The sequence below is a fragment of the Salvelinus sp. IW2-2015 genome, linkage group LG9 (genome assembly GCF_002910315.2).
Source record: "Salvelinus sp. IW2-2015 linkage group LG9, ASM291031v2, whole genome shotgun sequence".
Classification (NCBI taxonomy): Eukaryota; Metazoa; Chordata; class Actinopteri; order Salmoniformes; family Salmonidae; genus Salvelinus; species Salvelinus sp. IW2-2015.
In genome coordinates, this window is record NC_036849.1 from 29749215 (window position 1) to 29769199 (window position 19985).

Genomic DNA, 19985 nt, shown 5'->3' on the forward strand with positions numbered 1-19985 from the left:
ATGGATGGAACTGCACAGGTAGCCTACTTTTTGAAGTGATTTGTTTGACAATCAAATGAAAACGTCACACAACACCCATGATATGCCAAACTGAGCCTGAGCAGACCGTAAAAGACAACAGTAAAACGGGATAGGATGTTTACCTGCCACCGTATCCTGTCTAAGATCAGCATATCCCAGACATCTTATCCGGATTTCTCATTACCGGGATACAAGCTTTTTCAGGTTATTGTAAACAGGACATGATGTTCACGCCTTAACTCAAACACAGAATACTTGAGTATCCTGAATAATAATGGGAAATAGGTATGCACGTAAACGTAGTCATCGATTACGAGGAGGAAGAAGTGTGATGACGATTCATATTATAGCTGATGATTCATTAGAAAAGGGCTCCTTTGTGTGTGTAGCCTTTGTAACAAATGAGGATGATCTGAGTAATAAAGAAATACCTTTTATTACTCGCCCATAGGGCCCAGCGTCGTCTGGGTTTGGCCGAGGTAGGCCATCTTTATATATAAGAATTTGTTCTTAACCTACTTGCCTAGTTAAATWAAAGGTTAAATAAAAATACATGGAAGTGTTGGGAATGTAGGTAGGTGCGTATGTGTGTTGATCAGAGGGAAGTCCTGTTGTGAAACTAGTATTTAGAGGACATGGGCCAGCCATTGTGACCCGCCCTATCCTTTCACCAAGTAATGATGTCATCAGAAACAGGCAGCCTCGGGCAAAAGGAAAGAGAAGAGCTTCGGCAACAGGCAGGTTCACTGAGTGGGAACAGATGGGCAGAGGGAGGGAGACAGAGCATGTTCCTGTCCTGCGTCACTCACATTTGGCTACTTGTCTGAGCACATTGTACAGATGCTAGGAACAGCCTGTATATAATGTACATTCTAATACACTCACATGATCGTTCGTGAACACACACACACACACACGGAGAGACACACTGTGTCCCACTCCAACTGGCAACATACTGTTTACTTTGGTCAGCAGCAAGCAATCGGGAGCACTTCCCCTTCTCTAGAACTACTGTATAACTCAGTCTCTGGTCTGTGAGGGGTAGAACAGACTCTCTAGAACTATGACTCTATGTCTCTACCTCCACAGACTGCCCGACAACCATTAGCACACATACATGAACATGCCAAGCTCCAAGCTACAGTATGCACTGAAACTCATCCATAGCATTAAGTCTCATAGAATCAGACTAGACACTAACTCACAGCTCCACACCATTAGGTCTCATAGATTCAGGCAAGACACTAAACATACAGCTCCAAAATTACACGTCTCTTACAAGATGGAGCATAAATCCACTATAATGAAATACAAAAGCATTTTCACATAAAACATTAACTCCAAACCAATTGTAAATAAAAAAAGATATACTTAATTAAGTGGGCTATAACAATACTAACTGGTACTTAGTATCCTGGACTTAATGCGAAGACTGAAATGCTGTTGCTGAATGTCCACTGTCCCTGTCAAATAAATACATTCCTTAAACTGAGACGGTCCATTGGTTTTCTATATCCAAGAATTATCTCTGCTCTCTCCTCTATTGACTACCATCCACTGTCAAGGTCAGAGAAAACAGGGAGGGTATGCACACTGGCACCAAGACCCAATAGCACTTCACCAGTTCAAGGTTACGGCACAATACATGAGTCAGGGACAATACAATAGGACAGTGTGAGAGGACCCTCTAACAGGGGTGGGCAACTGCAGTCCTCGGGGGCCTGATTGGTGGCACACTTTCTCCATACCTAGCAAAACACAGCTGATTAAAMCAAATTCCATTCTAAACTGAAGATCATGATTATTGAAGTCAGGTGTGTTAGTTGGGGCAAAACTGGGACACCAATCAGACCCCCGGGGACTGGAATTTCCCACCCCTGCTAGTAGGAGCCCAGTGAGATGGTGATTGGGACCAATGCCCAGATTGAATTCTTATGGAACATTTGTGGGGCATGTCATATGAGTGTAGTACAGTGCACAACTGTTGAGAAGGTGTGTGTGTCTCTCAAGTAGACGGTAAGTATCATGTCAGTGAGTGAGTGTGCTCTCGTGTGTCAGCAACAGCCAGAACAGATGCCCTCGGGCACTGGTCAAAGATACTTCAAAGATTGATTCATATTTCCTCTCTCCCTCCCTCCCGTCAGTCCGTMTGGATGCCAGCCCTCTCCGGTTGGCACAGCCTGGCAGCGAGAGTGTTGGCATTAGATACCCACAGCGGCTGCAAGACGGCACTGTGGGAGCATCAGATTCACTGCGTCTCTTGTGTGAGAGGCTGACAGAGGGATGAGTAACTAAGTAGGAGAGACAGGGTATACGAGAGACAGGGTATGAGAAAGAGAGAAAGAGGTACAAAGCGATGGGGAGTGAGCCCACAGAATGCTGAGCAGGGCTTTGCCAGACCGGAACAATGCAGCAGGAATGCAGCACTCTCCAGCACTTATCATCATCATCACAGGCTAGAGACACAGAGTGGGGGAGGGAGAGAAATAAAGAGAGAAATGGAGAAAGTGAGGCAGAGGAGGGAAAAAAGAGGCAGTAGAAGTGATAAGAGAAAGAGAAACAGAGCGGGAGAAATGTAATGTTGTTTAGGATAAACAGAAGAGGTTGGGTGGTGGATGGAGGTACATCCAGCCTGCAGTCAGGGGAATAGACATCACACCGGCCGGCGTAGCTCTGTCACAGAGCAGAGACTGGTGCCTCATTCCCCCTCCCCTTTCTCTTACCTTATAATGCAGCGGTATTTAAAAAGACACAAAGGAATAAACCCATGGAGATAAACGGAGGACAGGGGTGGAACTAYACAGAGAGTGAGGAGGTGGAGGATTCATCTTACAGTGTATGTGCCTGCTACTTGAGTCTACAGAGACAGAAAGACCCAGAAATACATCTGGGTTGTTGATTGACTCATTAATGTTACAGAGTGACAGTAGCTGTATGTTTGGAATGGATACAGTAGCTCTATCCACTACCACTGGGAGATATGATACAGCATAGCGTATTCATACAGTCTCTTCTCAAACTTCTGTATATGCAGTATTTACAACAATACAGTCTACCTCCTTTACCATGACAACGACACACATTGACCATGTTCTAATTTACACCTGAAGAAAGAATACAACCGAATGGGAAGACCAATTAATCAAGCCTCTATGGGTTTAAACAGTCTCCTTTGGATACTTGATTTTATAAACCAGGTGGGTTGAGGCCTGAATGCTGACAGCAGTGGTATATCAGACCGTAAATCACAGGTATTTTTTAATCAGTCCTAATCCATACTATATTGGCCATATACCACACCCCCTCTTGCCAAATTGCTTAAAGTGTACCACTCTCCATAGATAAGTGTTCATAGATACTATCCAAAGTTATTAGCATGCTGAAGCAGACGGTGCCCGCAGCCTGAGTAGACTTGACTTGGACAGTCAGTGACACATTTTCTTTTACGGAGAGAGCACATTACTGGGAGGGTGTTATTTTGGGCATCCGTGTGAGCTGGCGCTCCGTGTGTGAGCCACTGCACCAGGGTTGCCATTTTCTACATTGTAGAATAACAGTGAAGACATCAAAACCATGAAATAACACATATGGAATCATGTAGTAAACGGAAGAAGAAGAAAAAAGTTAAACAAATCAAAATCTATTTTATTTAGGAGATTCTTCAAAGTAGCCACCCTTTGCCTTGACAGCTTTGCAAATGCTTGGCATTCTCTCAACCAGCTTCACCTGGAATGCTTTTCCAACAGTCTTGAAGGAGTTCCCACATATGCTGAGCACTTGTTGGCTGCTTTTCCTTCACTGTGCGGCACAACTCATCCCAAACCATCTCAATTGGGTTGAGGTTGGGTGATTGTGGAGGCCAGGTCATCTGATGCAGCACTCCAGCATTCTCCTTCTTGGTCAAATTCCCCTTACACAGCCTGGAGGCGTGTTGTGTCATTGTCCTGTTGAAAAACAAATGACACAAATGCAGAATGCTGTGGTAGCCATGCTGGTTAAGTACTAAATTAATCAGACAGCAAAGCACCCCCACACCATCACACCTCCTCCTCCATGCTTTACGGTGGGAACCACACATGCAGAGATCATCTGTTCACCTACTCTGCATCTCACAAAGACACGGCAGTTGGAACCAAACATCTCAAATTTGGACTCCGACCAAAAGGACAGATTTCCACCGGTCTAATTTTCATTGCTCATGTTTCTTGGCCCAAGCAAGTCTTCTTATTGGTGTTGTTTAGTAGTGGTTTCTTTGCAGCAATTCGCCCATGAAAGCCTGATTCACGCAGTCTCGTCTGAACAGTTGATGTGTCTGTTACTTGAACTCTGTGAAACATTTATTTGTGCTTTATTTTTGCAACTGCCTTTGAAGAAACTTACAAAGGTCTTGAAATTTTCCAGATTGACTGACCTTCATGTCTTAAAGTAATGGACTGTCATTCTTCTTTGCTTATTTGAGCTGTTCTTGCCATAATATGGACTTGGTCTTTTACCAAATAGGGCTATCTTCTGTGTAAGAAAGTCCACAAATTAACTTTTAACAAGGAACACCTGTTAATTGAAATGCATTCCATGAAATGCACCTCATGAATCTGGTTAAGAGAATGCCAAGAGTGTGAAAAGCTGTAATCAAGGCAAATGGTGGCTATGTTGAAGAATCTCACATTTAAAATATATTTTGATTTGTTTAACACTTTTTTCGTTACTACACGATTCCATGTGTTATTTCATAGCTTTGATGTCGTCACTATTAATCTAAAATGTAGAAAACAGTAAAACAAATTAAGAAAAAGCCTTGAAAAAAATGGTACTGTACATTTTATTAATATATMATTCAGTGACTGAAATTACATCCCCATCCTCAGTAGTCTATTCCAGCAGGCTATTGGGAAACACAAGCACTTCTTACCTGGAAATCGCCTCGCTAATCATGTGAAATAAATTAGTCTACCAATTTGAACTAAGCAAGCTGCCTAATCATTCAGTTTACCTACTACATCTTGACTAGGCTACCGTAAGCTATCTGAAATTAGATATAGGCCACTATTTTTCAGAAAAAACATACATAGCATTAGTAGTTGTATTTTTGAAATATATAAACAAACAAAATAATATACATAGGTTACCTGCATCTAGCTAAGCAAACCATGGCAACGTTTAATTACTATCATAAACCCAGATTTAGTAGCCTATTAAAAGTCAATCTCGCAAATAGGCCATTTATAGCAGTTTGTACTTTGTAGTCTTAACATCTGGCACATAACGGCAAAATTGCCACAAAATAACCTCTTAACATTCGTTTTTTTAAGTTCGTCCAAGTGTTTCTTGCACAGAGATTGAGATCCTCTGTCCAACTTTCATCACAAACCCTCCTGTCGGATTTATCTAGAGTTCTGTACAAGGGCAAAAGGGATTTATTTATTATAGCTCGCAATAATGATTCATTTTGATGGAAAACCGAATTTTGCTTCTTAATTAGCTCGATAACGTTACGAGAAAAGGGTTGGATAAATGTTCCAACAGTTCAGGCCTTGTGGGTTTTGAGTGGTCTTTGTGCTATGTGTGTTTGACCTGGAAACCCTGCACTGCGTGTGTATGTGTGCCACTCCTCGCTGACCTAAGGGTATAGGGAAGGAAGCACAACGCCGGCTTTAGTGCAACACTGCCCAGGCCCGCCAGGAAACAGGCTTACAAAGGGTTCAGAGGTAAGAACCGGCCTTGGAATCCGGAACCTTCCTAACAAATTCACACTGCGTTTCCTCTTCCAACTGAGCAGCTGGACGAAAAAACAAATTGCCGCACACATATGGGCACAGGAGTGCCAATACACATAAACATTTGGGCACAGTGCACACACAGTGAGCACACGCAYATACAATCTCTACAGATGTAGATCCGGTAAGGGTACGAAAGACAGTCTTGACAAACACACTGAACAAATACAGGAAGTAGGATGTAGATACTGTAATCTTAAGTGTACACAGTCTTGACAGACAATTTACCTGCTGCTTATTTGGGTGCTAAGAAGCTGGTAAACAAGGCCTCTGTCTCCAGGTGGTTTCACCATGGAGCTCTATCCACAGGCCCTATAACCTGAGGGAGAACACACACAGGGCAGACCATAATATGAGTTTCTCAGATTCTACCATAGTAATGATTCATAGCATCCTTTCACCATTGTTGTGCTTGGTAGTCAACTGACAATGGGAYCAGTGTAAATAGAACCGTTCATACGAAGGCATCTTACCTGTGTTTACACAGGTAGCCCAAATTATCAGCATTGTGCCGTCTGTGCAAATGCAGCCATTGACTAGAGGTGGTCTGAGGACTGAGAAGTCGGTCAGATATGTGCCACATTTCGTTGCTCAGCAATTGTCTCATGCATGACCAGACAATCGTTTTTGGCTGGCCTGGCCCAACAACAGTGCTCCATTCATTCCATTCTGGCCCTACGTCGAGCACTACTTCGTCTCAAACATGGGTTGCCACAGAAGACCAGGAGATTTTTTTTCTTTTCTTCTGACACATGAACCGGTTTTGTGCAGTAGCATTCCATATGTTTCATTAAGCACAAAGAATCCACCGTTAAGACTATATGTCTGGTATGGATTTTCAAGTGGGGAAGAGGGGGAAACATCCATTTAGTGACGTAGAAAAGGAAAATATGTCAGTGAGAAGAGAGGAAAGATTGAAGGAACACAAGTTCTCACAGACAGACGAAAGAGAGACTGAAATAACAGGAGGACCCCCTCTCCCCGCTACAGTACACTGGTAACTGCAGACATACTTATTTAATGTATACCCCCACCGTGCCTGCAGTAGGACTACTCCAGTACACCCTTTGCTACAAGGATGTTGCTAATTCAAGGGTAAACCCTTAGTATTGGGCAGCGCATGGTACATTCATGAGCTCTCACACAGTAGTCATTGAATAAACAGACCGATCTGCTGAATAATGGCACGCATACTGGACATTCTGTTTAACTGGAAGGTGATGCATCAGGTCAGTTTGTCACAAGGAGCCCAGCAAACACACAAATGACCACACAGCGTTGTCTCAACGTTGACTCCAAGTTGTGGGGCTCAACAGGCCTTGCTACCTTTACACTCATAAACATGGATCCTCTAGGTCAGTTGAATAGCAGGAGTACTATCATGCTGTTTACAATTTAAACTACGACCACTAGTGGAAAGACAGCGTCAGAAAGTACACCACATTTCTTAAAAATGTTTCCCTTTCTATGATTACGCAAGGGGGCAAAGTACGGCACGAAGTACAGAGCTAGAACCACCCCATTTTGGGACCTTTAATAAACAACATTGAGCCGCCTTGAAGAAATTATCAACATTTGGCCTCTGACAAGTCAAATCCAGGCTGATAAAGCACTCTACCGGTGTGTATATTTCTAAGCACCTCGTCCCACACACACACACTTCCCCGTGCACATCAAACCAGCCAGACCCTTTGACCCACCTGGCGTGAGGCATTTGGGTAGAGATTTGACCCAAATATTGTCACGGCTGGTACCAATAACTACCAAATCAAAGGGCAGACCAAACGTGCAAACCCTGCTACCCCTACCCCCTTCAGAGCGAGCTGGTTTCTAATCTCGTCGTACTGTGTTCCCGAGTACAGAGCAGCAAATCACATATCAAAGAATTTACACGTAACAACGAATACACCTTCTCATGTAGTTTGTGGGTGGCCATTATAAAATGACCTCTCCTAGTTCATCGGTCATCTGACACTGTACAGTTTTAGCTTAAACCAGGAGACATATTTGTTGATATCATGTGATCAAATCTTTCTGGATCAGTAACCTCTTTTTCTTACTGGTAAAGGGCAGATCTCTGGAGTCCAAAGTAAATCAGCTCATGACAGATGTAACAGAAGTTGCGTTCTACATGCCAGTCGGGGAATGTTATGGAGGGCCTYCGGCATGGAGTAATGGTAACAGTGATAGGATACAGGATATCAGAAATGCAGAGGATTGAACTTGTGAAGCAGAGGTTTGAGCTACAATTATGAACACTGACATGGGCACTTGATCCGTAATTGCGTTGCGGAGTATGCAAACTATCCTTTCAGGTTGCACAAATGACTGAAACAGCCAAGTACCAAATCACTTAATTCATTTAGAGACAAGAAATAGATGGAGAAAAAGGCTAGATCAGTCAAAACAATATGGGGGAAAAGACCACTATGTAACGACAGAGAGAGCAAGGGAGAAAGAAAGTGAGCGGGGGGAGAGCTCATGTTCAATTTCCTTACCGCAACATTTCAGGGCATTAAAATACATGCAGGGTTCTTTCTGCGCTGGAGATAGTTTGCATGGGAGCCCATTTCCTGTGAGTGATTAGCAGGGAAGTGGATAAGGAGGGGGCTGTGGTTTGCTCTGAGAGTTCTTGAATTGTTTTGTCTACGAGCAAAGGAAAGGAATGCCCAAATTAAACATGCTGAACAGGATGCCCAGAGAGGTACGAAACCGGGAAGGGTGGAAGGGGGAGGGCGGGCGAAGGGAGGGAAGCGGAAAACAACAAAGAAAATAATATAACACCAAATAGATTTTTCAATTTCAGACAACAAACCGCAAGTGCATGCCACCCACTCGTATTCACATTCCATCAGATAGGGATGGTGCACAGGAATGTTGTACCGTGTTGATAGAGCAGTCATATGCCCCGCCAGAAGGAGACCGCAAGATCCTTTATTTCACTCAAAACCTGAACAACTTGTAGGGACTGTAGACGGAATACAAAAGGGAAAGCCAGCCACTTCGTGGAAATTGACGCCTCACTTCCAGACAATCTAAACACCTTCTGGCTGCCAGGCCAGACAGCATCCCAAGCAGTGTCCTCAGAGCATGCGCAGACCAGCTGGCTGGAGTGTTTGAGGACATATTAAAATCTCTCACTATCCCAGTCGGTTGTCCCCACTTGCATCAAGGTGTCTACCATTGTTCCTGTACCCAAGAAAGCGAAGGTTACTGAACTAAATGACCATCTCCCCATAGCATTCACTTTTGTAATCATGAAGTGCTTTGAGAGGCTAATTAAGGACCATATTACCACCTTACACCCTMGACCCACTACAATTTTCATACAGCTCCAACAGATCCACGGACGACGCAATCGCCATTGCACAATCCCACCTAGACAATACCTATGTAAGAATGCTGTTCATTGACTACAGCTCAGCCTTCAACACCATAGTGCCCTCCAAGCTCATCACTAAGCTTAGGGCCTGAACATCTCGCTGTRCAACTGGGTCCTGGACTTCCTGATGGGACGACCCCAAGAGGAAGGTAAGCAACACCTCCCCAACGCTGATCTCAACATGGGGGCCCCACAAGGGTGCGTGCTCAGTCCCCTCCTATACTCCCTGTTCACCCATGACTGTGGTGCCACGCACGTCTCTAACTTAATCATCAAGTTTGCTGACAACAACAGTGGTAGGCCTAATTACCAACAACGAAGACAGTCTACGCGGAGGGGCGGAGTGCCTTGGCGGAGTGGTCCCAAGAAAATAACCTCTCACTCAACGTCAACAAAATGAAAGAGCTGATCGTGGACTACAGGAGACAGCATGCCCAAATCCTCATCGATGGGGCCTGCTGGAGAGGGTGAAAAGTTTCTCAGCGTGCAAATCACTGCTGACCTGAAATGGTCCCTTTACACAGACAGTGTGGTGAAAAAGGGAGCATCTTCGGAACCTACTTTGTTCAACTGTTGAATTTAGGGCCATGTTACTTGTTATTTCATTCCGTCGGTGAGTGTGTTGCATAGGGAGTTGTGTGTGCAAACGATTCCGTAATGGATTGTTGCCTGGGCTTTGCTCATCATGACGCTTGTTGGCCTATGCCTCATTTTTCTTCGCCATGCATTCGCCATGCTGTATTTACATGCCTGTGTTTCAATTGGTAGAATAAGTTGCTTGTGTTACTGCAAGTGGTTGTTATAGTTTTGCAACAGTTCAAGCACACCGCCTMACTCTGCTCGATATCACTAGGTTTAAAACCAACATAAGCCGAAACAACAGACACAGCATCTTTCTTTGGCAGTAATTGTTCTTGCATTTCTGGGACTTCATTTTCTTAATCTCAGTTAATTTCCCCCCGCTAATGAACGAAGCTACTCCCAACATCACTTGGGAGAACCGCCAACAACAGGTGTGGGAAGCATGGGGTAGAACATGGCTCTGATTGGCTGCTGTAGTCTTGGTTGACTGAACCGGAAGATGAAACCCTTGTTGCGGCAAACCAGCCAGAGCCCGGAATTGAACCCGATTGAACATCTCTGGAGAGACCTGGAAATAGTTGTGCAGAGACACTCCCCATCCAACTTGACAGAGCTTGAGAGGATCTTCAGAGAAGAATGGGAGAAACTCCCCAAATACAGGTGTGTCAAACTTGTAGCATCATAACCAAAAAGACTCGAGGCTGTAATTGCGGCCAAAAGGTACAATTATGTAAATGTGATTATATATATATATATATATATATATATATATATATATATATATATATTTTTTTTTAAATACATGTCTAACAAAAACTGTTTTTCCTTTCTCATTATGGGGTATTGCGTGTAGATTGATGAAGGGGGGGACAATTTAAAACATTTTAGAATACGGCTTTAAATGTAACAAAATGTGAAAAAAGTGGTCTGAAACCTTCCCGAATGCTCTGTATACTACATGGCTCATTCTAGTATTTCTACTACTGTACATTGCATTTTAGTTACGGTTAATACACATAGCATATTTATACACTGGATTAAACATAGCTCACTAATATATCTAMTGCTGTACATATCATTCCAAGCATATCTTGTGTAAATTCATCATTCTATAGCTAGAAAAACAAGCATTTCGCTGCACCCGCGATAACATCTGCAAATCTGTGTATGCGACCAATAAACTGATTTGATGTATTATATTTTATCCCAAGATGAAAAGCAACCTTCACGTGGCACTCCAGTCTCCTTTTCACCTCATTTAACACCCGCTTTACTTTTTTTAAGTCAGTCATGACAAAGCACAAGTGGGGAGGCTTTCCTCTTCTGTTCTCATTGTTCCTCTATTCTTCCTGAAGCAAGGGGGGAGGCCGGTGACATCACGGATTCCCATTAGACCCACTCCTTGAAGTTTGCAGTTCCTCAAAACATATGCTTTTTACCCTTTAGAATGTGTGTACTTTAGTGGGGGGGGTTTTTTATACTTGGGATATTGCTTTTCAAAAGTGAAAGCTCAAAAATAGCAGGAGGACATCTTTAAGGGAAACTTCAGGATTTTATCTACTTCCCCAGAGTGAGATGAACTCGTGGATACCATTTTTTATTTTATTTTTAATTTTTTTTATATAAAATCTGCTTCCAGTATGGATCTCATTGCCAAAATCCTGAAGTACACCTATAAGTCATTTCTTTCCTTTCTCAAAYGGCTTTTGTTCCACACTGTACACCCCAGAATGGAAGGAAGAGAGTAAAAGCAGCAAAACGATGTACAGTTACTAGACAACTGTCATCGTTATCACAAAAAGCAGTAATACTAAGCCTCCTACTATTGCTGCTCCTCGTCCTTTTAAAATAGTTACAGAACATTCCCCAGGCCAGCCCACACAATAAGGTGACTCACTTGGGTAAAAAAGGTATTTCTTGGACTTGAATTGATTCGTATTGCTTCCTTATAAGGTCTGCTGCCCATTCAGGGCTTTTGTGTTTGGCATGTCGGAGGGGCCAGATGCTTTAGACCTCCAGCTCGGAGGGAGAGCAGATAAAACAGGACTTTAACTGCATTCTTCACGGCCGACGCTGGGGCCCACCTATCCACACCCATCCTCAGACCAGCATGAGGGAAGGAGAAAGGGAAATGAAGGGAGAACTACAATGAGTTGGTCGGTCCAAGTAGGTGGGCGAAGGATTTTCTTGGCCCTTGGCACCATCACAGTCACTGTTGTGCCCTTGTTTGACCAGGGAGGGGGAAACTTACATCTGGCACTTAGAGCCATGTTTATCAAAGTCATCAAGAGCACCAACACAGTAAAATGGCTGACGTCTGTCAGTGGGGAGGGAAGGACCCGAGGATGCTGAGTGAAGCTGCATGCCAGTCAGAAAATGAGAAAACTGTGGCTCAATCAAGTAACTGAACCCAACGTGTAGAACCATGACAGGGCATTGTTCAGTTCACAGCAAAGGGGAGGAGGGCCAGCTTAGCTAGACAAATAAATCCAGACACACGAGAAGAAAAAAAATAAAAACGGCAGAATGTTGGATCCTAAAAATAAATGCAGAGTATTCCAGAACACAAATGAGCTAGTCAGGTCTAGGAGTGAAGGATTCCTGTGGAGCAAGCTGACGCGGTAGCCAGCTCTTCCTGTAGCCTTATTACTCAGGACAAAGGAAGGCCCATGTCACCGAGGCAGGCAGGGAGGGAGGGAGAGGCAGGAACGCCAGACAAGGAAGTGCCTTACTTATCCTATTATGGCTGTATGCAGGTCCAATAAAAGGTTCCAAGTTTTATTAGTCGTACGGGACATGCATGATATACATCTAACGAAATGCTTACATAACGATAGAGTAAATCACCTTGTGACAGGTTGAAAGTTGCCTACTGTACAGGGAAAACGGTGATTGGTAAGCATTTCAAACCTACTAGCAAGACGACTGAAGAAAACACACAATCGCAACTCGATGGGATTCTCCAGTTAAATGTCCTTTTTAGTCCAGGATAAATGCTTAATCTGTATCCGGGCAACCAGCCCTATAAACAGAGATTTCACATTTAACTCTGGGTTAAGTAGGACATTGGAAGCTTAACATGGAACCTAAAACAGCATATGTGCCGTGATGTGACCTAGCGATGGGCATGGAAAAATAAGGGAAGGAAGGACGGGTATAAATGAGGCTGCATGAGGGCCTTCCAGATGGCAGGACGATGATGCCTCGCACATGGGCCGTGTGTGTGTGTGTGTCTCCTCAGCAGACTCCTTCGCTAGACCAGGCCAGAGACAACACGGCACTCCAACCAGAGAGGTTAGAAAGAACGGATCAAACAGTGAGGACGGCCCTATTTCTACCCCCCCAACGCCTGGATACAGCAGTCAGACGGGACCTAGCGACTTGAAACGAGGCTTCCAAATTCTTCAAACATTTCTATTTTTACAGCTATTTTGCGTCACGAGACTGCTAGCATGAGGAGGGGAGGGGGGAGCGCGAGAGAGACACCCAACCCACTCGTTACGCACTGCCCCTTTTCAAAGAGCTGATGGAGTTTGCGATGGATCGGGCAGAAAAATAACACTGACAAAAGCTTCCATCCAGACATGTTAGCACATATGATTACGGAAAGTAAAATAGTAAAGTCGTCACTTTTTTGGTAGCATCAGAAGAAAATAGAGTAGACTCAGAGGGGGGAGGAAAGGGAAGCCTAGCATCTAAACATTCGTCACCCTGAGATCATGTATATTTTCTGATCACAAGAAAAATAATTTTGTTTTGAAAGCCGCCTGTTAGATCCTAGGCTTAGGACACAGGAGGAGAGACGGGGGAGATGGCAGAGGGGAGCAGTGATTCCACATGTATGCTCTACAGTACAGTGCAGAAGGGAGATCGACAGAAATACAGGCCCATAGCAATTATCCACATAGAATTACAGAAGCACGGCCAGAGTCAACAGTAAACATAATTGACACAATCACTCAAAGCTAGTTTTAGACCATTCACATCCAGACTAGAATAAAAATGTGTGGTTTTAGAGTGGGAGTATTACGAATGACAGGGGAAGAGAGGGAAGATCCTAWTCAATCTTTGAAGGTGCTGCGGGCAATTCCATGGTAACGGAGTGATGCTGAGACTGATTTTTCACTTTAAAAATGTACAGTAACAGTCAAAAAGTTTGGACACCTACTCATTCAAGGGTTTTACTATGTTCTACATTGTAGAATAATAGTGAAGACATCAAAACTATGAAATAACACTTATGGAATCATGTTAAACACATCAAAATACATTTAATATTTGATATTCTTCAAAGTAGCCTACTTTGCCTTGATGACAGCATTGCACACTTGTTATTCTCTCATCCAGCTTCACCTGGAATGCTTTTCCAACAGTTTAACACTTTTTTGGTTACTACATGATTCCATATGCAATATTTCATAGTTTTGATGTCTTCACTATAATTCTACAATGAATAAAATAATAAAAATAAAGAAAAATCCTTGAATGAGGTGTGTCCAAACTTCTGACTGGTACTGTATATGTCAAACAAAAACCGATGATTGCAAAGGTAAATTTCCACCAAAGATTTTACAAAAACACATCTACTTGAAGAACAGTGCAGACGTAAAGTTTGGTGCTGTTGGTGCCGTCATTCTGTTACCAAACATTGCATATGCTCTGTTCAAGTAAATGTGTTTTTGTACATTTTTTTAACAATCAACGCAATTGTTTAAAATCTGGATGTTTTTATTTATTTATGAGGCATGTCTTACCGTGTTCCGACCATAGGATTGTTAAGGGGATTGTTTTATAAACACTTCCTTCCTTTTCGGTGGAAACTGTTAAAAGTGATCCTTGTGCATAAAGTTGTATGCTTTGTTTAACTTAGCAATCATTGGTTTTTGTCTCAGCATCACTCTGTTACCATGGAATTGCCCCTGTGATTTCTCAGTGTTATGTTACTTACTGCACCACACTCACTTCCAGGCAACCAGCACACAGACCACAGTACCTGCCTGCAGGGCCATAACTACACATGAGAACACCAAGGTCCAGACCTCGGTCATTTTTCAAAATGCTAATGTATTTTTAGGAACTCAGTCAGGGACTCAACTTACAGTGGAGAGTTAGAATAGCAGAATACACAAGGTGCAATTTAGAAACTTAGTTGTGAATCAGCAGAGATGTTGATACAGGTGTCTGTCATCCCTCTCTCTTTCTCACCCTCCTCCTCGTTCCCCTTCTCCCTCCCTTTCCTCTTGTTCTCTCCCTCCATCTGCGGGGGCAGACCAGAGAGGAGGCGAGCTATCTGTCATTCAGAAAGGCTAAGCAGCCATCCAGGAGCGCTCCCTCTCTTTCACACGCATGCGTTATAGTCGCCCGTCAGACGCCGAGAGAGGGGGCCAGAGTGGGATGTGTAAAACATGCCGGGTGGTTGCCACAGCAATGTGAGCCAACGGGTCATAAAACTCCAACGCCCCCACTCATGGATACCAAGGCTAGACAGAGACTGTTATCTCAGGGTCCGAGTGACATCACTCAGTGAGGACTCATTCACATGTAGTCCAGCAGGTCTCTCCCTCCCCCTCTCCCTTCGGGATGATAACAGAGAGTGGGCCAGAGGGAGAGTGGCTGTAAAATAGGGATGTGAAAAAAACCTGAAAAAAATAAAGTTTTTCCGTAAAAAATTCTATGTGAATTCACAATGCAGAGTATGGTCCTACTGCGTATGACCACTAAGGGGCGAATTAAGTTATATTTACCGCAGTCATAGGCTGAATCTCATTACTGAACACCTGGCCCCTAAAGTCCTTTATCGAGTGTCCACTTGCTCTTCTGTTCGATAGTGATCACTCTAGTTTGCAAGTGTTTTGGCTAAAATTAGCATTGAGACGATGCGCACTTGACGTCCAAACTGCAGTTTATCAATATTCCAAAATTCTCATGCATGACTCGCTCTATGAAACACGGTCTCCCGCGCCCCCGTCTCGTACATGACTCGCTCTATGAAACACGGTCTTCCACGCCCCTGACTTGACTCTATGAAACACGGGCACTGGGGCAGAAATAGACAGTGAGAAATCTGTTAAAACAAAAAAAAATACATTTCTACTTCCGCCAGGCCTCGAATTGCCATGGCCGTCGATGCCCCCTAGTGTGGACGTAATGCCCACAACAACAAAAATCCAGGCCTGAATATAATAATTATAATTCCCTACTCCAGGCTGCCAAATCGCCCTGCTCCAAAGCACCTCTCACTCACATGGCTCTCTCAGATATCGCAATTCTTATTAGCCAGTGACCATCACGTGATCGTGCCGCCCTTTTCACAGGAATCACAACTTCGAAGTAGGCAACTAGTGAAGACAGACATCGGGGATGCAACAGAGCACATTGACTTCCAAGGTGCATATTGGAGATGGTAGAAGAACTGTCCACATTTACTTTGTCAGCCAACAAGATGAGTAACGAACAGCAAAAGCACCAGCTTATGTCAATCTACTTTCCTCCATATTACAAAAGTTGACCTATTCTATTGGTCAGCTTGTCATTCTGTGCCAGAAATAAATCTTCCAAAAACAGACTCTGGGACAGTTGTGGGGCGATAGATCCCAAATKAATACAACCACAATAAATCAAAAAACCTTTTAAAAGCAATGAGGCTGATGCAACAGATCAGAAAGTTTAGCTTAAAATGTTGATAAACTATTAGGCTATTTCTTCACATTATAAGCACAGCAATGTGTACACGGCAGTAAGGCTATAAACAGGAATGTTCGAAAATGCTAATATGCCTAGGATTGTGTCTTTGGCTGCTGTAAAACAAAAGAAAGTTAAGAACACGAGAGAAATACTGGTTTCAATGGCATATGAGGAAGTGTTTATAAAACAATCCTATGGTCAGAACATGGTAAGACATGCCTCATAAATAAATAAAAACATCCAGATTTTAAACAATTGCGTTTATGGTTAAATAGTTAAAAAAATATTGACCACCTCCGCTCAGATTGCAAGGTGGGTGATGTTGTGGTGCGGTTTGGCTACATTTTCTGGCGCCTCCCTCCTGTCAGCATCGGTCTGGACATGACCGACTGTAGCCAATACACACAGGCTATCACCTACACTAAAGTCAAATCAAGCTTTATTTATACAGCACATTTCAGACATGGATTGCAGCGCAATGTGCTTCACAGGAAAAAAACATTAAAAAACGATGAAAATAAAAACAAACATAAGAGGAAAAAACAGAACAATAAAAAGTAAAAAGTCGGCTAATTATTTATKKACATTTACATACACATTTTTCTTAACAGAATAGCTAGTTTTTTTTGCAATTGGCTATTTTGGTTAATGGCTTGGCGCGCTGGCAGATTGGGCACCTCACCAGATTGGGACCAAGTGGCCTTGCCCCTATCATCATGAAATTCCAGGCCTGACTCCTGCACAAATTATGTGCAAGTATATTGGTCGCTAGTGATTTAAATCAGCTGATTTAGCTTGTTGTAGCCTGCGTTACTGATAAACACAGGGATGGAATTTTAGCTAGCTAGTTAAGGATGTTGGCAACGGCACTGATAAACAACGTGCCACTTGTCACTTATTAATGGTAGTTTGACAGCTTGCCATTCAGCGCAATTTTTCAAACTTAACTACGATGAGGTGGAGTGCTTTACACCTGTGGCAAATCATTTGAGAGATCCATATCTCCTAACATTACAGCATTGTTGCGTTAGGTATTTGTTGAATTTACATTTTTCCCTTTATGATGATCAGGCCCTTTTAGTGGTAGTTTTGTGATAACTGCACTGTGATAAAAAAAAATCAAACACGTAAGAAGAAAAAATWGTTTTTYGGTTAGGGATTTTTTCTTAAGCTTAACGTCCCAATTTCGTTAAAATATTTTACTGTTTAAAATGTTCACACTCCTAGTGTAAGATCAGGGCCTGTATTCACAAACAGTCTCAGAGTAGGAGTGCTGATCTAGGATCAGTTTAACCTATTAGATTAATAAGATTATATGGACAGATCCTAGATAAGCACTCCTGCTGAGATGCTTTGTGGATACTGGCCCAGGACAGTTAGGTTACAGTAGTCTTATGCCTGGTGCTTATGTTGGCTTACCTCAAAAATAAATTACTAGATTATACTTATGGCATAATTGGAAACAGCAGGCAGGGCTGTCACTCTCTGAACAAATGAGGTGGGTTTGGTTGCTAGGTGCTCCAGGTTGTTGCCTAGATGCCCTCTCACTGACACCAAATACGCTAATCACAGCTCCCGATCCTTCTAGAGGTCATGTTTAACAAGCAGCCTGCGGTTCCTCCCCCATACCCTCTCTTTCGCACTCCAACACTCCCTCTTTCTCTCTGGTTAAGAAGTAAAACACAAAACATAGCAGCAAGGCTAGTTACGAGTTAGAAGGAACTGCCAAGAATAGAAAATTACACATTTTACAAATGTCTCTCCCTATTCATCATCATCCATCCTCCCCTCACACACTTTGAAGTGTGAGTACGAGAGACACCTCTGGCAAAGTCTGTCAACCACACATTTGCTGTCAACGTCTTCTCATCTCAAGAGTTCCTAGAACAGCAACAAGCTAGCGCTCTGGGAGACCAAATGTCAACAAGAGCCCTTGGGATGAACTCCTGTAGCTTGTGGTATGCTGGCGAGGCCAGGCTGGACCAACCGGCCATCTGCCAACCACAAGCCTAGAGAACTAAAAACAGAGGACCGTCTCAACCGAAAAAGCAACAGAAAATAAGAGGCCCATCTTAAATCCTGCGAGTGAAGAAAAATATGCTTAGGAAAATGTGTCTAGCTCAACTACCATGAAAGACCCATTACAATACTCAAAGTAGTACAACGGTACAGCCGAGTATAAAACGGCTGTAAAATGCACGGCTGGGTTGGAGTCAGCTCCATTTCAATTCAGGAAGTACAATGAAATTCCAACTCCAATTCTCTTTCAATGCTTTTCAAAGAGGAAAATGTGGAATTGGGTTTACTTTTCTGAATTGACTGGATTTGAAATGGAATACTCAGGGGTAAAAGTTAAAGGATTTTGAGATACTTTTGACTTCAGAGATAGGCCTACTGTGCAAAGTACCAGTGAGTGTGTTACATGAAGTCATCCGAGACGATCATTCAAAAACAGGTTATGTAATGTAGACAGGTACAGTCCTGTAATAAGAATTTGCTGTGGATAGATGAGATATCCTGTGAATTAGAGTCCGATGTTCACCTTCCTCACTAGTTATTTTCCCACACGAAGAACGCACCTTGAACCAAACTGGAATGGATTCTGAAAAATGCCAAATATTTCTCCCTTTTCCGAACGTGTCCCCCCCCCACTCCCACTCTTTCCAGCCCACTAACCCACGACATTCCAGTGTTCTCAACAATGGTACCACACACACAATGTTAAACACAACACAAGTTTCCACCCTGACCCAGACATCCCTTTTAAGGGTAAGCACTTCAGATCTCTCTTTTCATTCATTTCCAAAAATACCCCTGGAACTGGTCTGGAGAGGACCCTATGAACCCCTGGAACTGGTCTGGAGAGGACCCTATGAACCCCTGGAACTGGTCTGGAGAGGACCCTATGAAAACCCTGGAACTGGTCTGGAGAGGACCCTATGAACCCCTGGAACTGGTCTGGAGAGGACCCTATGAACCCCTGGAACTGGTCTGGAGAGGACCCTATGAACCCCTGGAACTGGTCTGGAGAGGACCCTATGAACCCCTGGAACTGGTCTGGAGAGGACCCTATGAACCCCTGGAACTGGGCTGGAGAGGACCCTATGAACCCCTGGAACTGGCTGGAGAGGACCCTATGAACCCCTGGAACTGGGCTGGAGAGGACCCCTATGAACCCCTGGAACTGGGCTGGAGAGGACCCTATGAACCCCTGGACCTGGGCTGGAGAGGACCCTATGAACCCCTGGACCTGGGCTGGAGAGGACCCTATGAACCCCTGGACCGGGTGGAGAGGACCCTATGAACCCCTGGACCTGGGCTGGAGAGGACCCTATGAACCCCTGGAACTGGGCTGGAGAGGACCCTAGAGGACCAAAAAAAGCCGATACCGATTAAATCGGACGATTTTTATTTATATATATATATATATATATATATATATACACACACACACACACACACATATACATACATACACATATATACATACACACATTTGTAATAATGATAATTACAACAATACTGAATGAACACTTATTTTA

At 43.4% G+C, this 19985-nt stretch overlaps 1 protein-coding gene across 3 annotated transcripts in view; it reads right to left on the reverse strand.

The window, feature by feature from the left end:
- The window catches only part of LOC111968926 (leucine zipper protein 1), a 65655-nt gene that overhangs the window by 37558 nt on the left and 8112 nt on the right, over nucleotides 1–19985 (reverse strand). Inside the window, exon 2 of one of the 3 annotated variants that reach the window (XM_023994900.3) lies at nucleotides 6024–6114. The exons of the other annotated variants lie outside the window; for them this stretch is intronic. The gene's annotated coding sequence lies outside the window, so the exon portion shown is untranslated. The remainder of the gene's footprint in view (nucleotides 1–6023; nucleotides 6115–19985) is intronic. 3 annotated transcript variants of the gene reach the window in all.